The sequence below is a fragment of the Pinus tabuliformis genome, chromosome X (genome assembly GCF_031772625.1).
Source record: "Pinus tabuliformis cultivar Carrire ecotype Pingquan chromosome X, CPIR1, whole genome shotgun sequence".
Lineage (NCBI taxonomy): Eukaryota > Viridiplantae > Streptophyta > Pinopsida > Pinales > Pinaceae > Pinus > Pinus tabuliformis.
In genome coordinates this window covers 1,601,614,933-1,601,617,219 of record NC_142308.1, presented here as the reverse complement: position 1 = coordinate 1,601,617,219, position 2,287 = coordinate 1,601,614,933, and positions in this window count along the sequence as shown.

Here is a 2,287-nt window from a genome sequence, read left to right as displayed (position 1 = left end):
TATCCATAGTATGCATATAAATGCATGTCATATTCATGTCCCATGAATTTCAATTTCATACTTAGGGAAAACTCTCTTAAATCAAGGTTTAATGCTCTTTCAAATAAACTCTATGCGGAAACATTTCATTCAATTATCCAAAGTCTAAACCTTTATAAACCTTCAAGTGGAACCTTATAAAATTCTTCCATAATCTTTGGTTAATTATTATTATCCACGCATATCAATAATACCCTTTCAACTTGGATTTTAGTTTAAACCCAACATTAACCATAATATATTTATCCCGCTTTATTTCTATTATAACTCTTGTACAATAGAAATTATACATAAACCATTTAACCCTTCATTAATTTACCATTCTGTCGATTCACATGATTTTGCACATTTATCGATGCCCAACCTGCACTTTAAATCTCCACCGTTAATTCTCTTCCTTCAGATCCAATGGTTATCACGTCACCTGCTCAACTTTTGTGTGGCCAAATATCCACCATAGATCAATCCTGCTTGATCCAGCGGATATCGCGCAATCTCACGCTCCAACTAGCATGGCCGATAAAATTTTGGAAGAACGCGAGAAAAGTTGTTTTGGTGTGCTACATGTCGCCTCCACGTTTTATCGCGTAGAATTTTGAAATACCACTTACAGCCTTTAGGCCGCGTGAGATACCACTTCCTGTCTTTGGAAAACTACCCATGTGCTTAAATCAAAACCTTTAAGAAAGACTCTTAACCAAAGGTTTAGTGCTTAATCTCCACCATTCCTCTTCTGTCGTTATTATCCGTCGATCTGGCCGATCCGACGGTTCCCATGCTTTGATGTTTAATTCTTTCTATGTTGTTGATCTTCTGTTTGACTCCTTCCTGAGCTTAATTACAGTCCATCATTGGAACTGTTTAACCTCCAATTTTCTATGTATGCTGTCTCGGTGCTCTGTCCTTCTTGATTTTGTTTGCACACACATATCTTAAGCAAAAACACTTCATTTATAAATAATTATAATTTAATCACATATGTACTCCACACAGGTTTGAAATCGAAAAATTATATTTGTAAACAAGTATTTACACAGTTTCTTCTCTCAGGCCTGATTTCCAATATCAATGGCCTCTGTTTCGCTATCTTCCCGTAGGCTTACAATCAAACTCTATCTAATAGCTAACTCTCTAACTAACTAACTAACTAACTCTCTCTATGCCTTTCGGGCTTACATTTATACAAAAGGTTATGTAACCCATTTCGGTTCATATCCTTAATAATTTCAACTAAACCCTAAGAAGCCTCTCAATCCTATAAATCATGAACTAATTCCTAATTTAAGATCTACAATTAATTTCCAAATCTATCAATCCCTATGAACTCTCAACTATATTGATTCTCTCATGTTCCCCTTCATTCGAGAACATTTATAATATTTCTCTCAATACTTAATTAGACCCTACTCTCATAAAATCACTCAAAAACATTATAATTACATTAATTTGATGCATAGGAAACCAACTTCCTTGAAACACAAGACCCCCTATGTCTACTAAAATACAATGATATTTTTGAGTTGAATGCTCCTGCATCACTAAGCATTGATAATTTTCCTGCACTAAAATCTTAAAAGGAAAAAAAAGGGGGAGAGATACATAAAAGCTCAAGAAATCAGAGAAAGCAAGCATAAAGAGGAAAATTTGCATCCATCAAAGAGAAAAAAGTACTCAGAATGATTTCTCTATATCATGATAAGGAACGAATAGTGAGAAGGAAAGTAACACATGGACAAAAAAAAATACCATTTAATTGCAATTATGAAGGTCAAAATTAGACGAGAGTAGAGGTGACAAGGACAGAAAGACATCACCATACATAGTATTGACAGGTAGTGGATTGGATTAGCGTTAAATAATGTATGCAGCAGTGGAATAATTATGTGCAGCAGAATAATTATGTGTAGTAGAATAATTGTGTGCAGAGGAATAATTATATGCAACATTCATATGATGGCAGTGTTTCTATTGGAGAAATTGTATTTTATTCCCTCAACATTAATTACTTTGCAGCAACATTAATCACTTATCAATCAGTTACATAACAATGAAGTTCTTTTCCATTGGTGTTGGTATGGATATTATGCATTGGCATTGGCATTCTTAATACATGTAGATATAAGGTTATTGTGGTGCGACTACTACAAATGTGTTCAACTATTATTCGTACATATGGATTATTTGCGCTATAATAATTTGCCAGCATTCCAAAGAATACAGTGCAAATTTCCAAGATAGTTATTAAGTC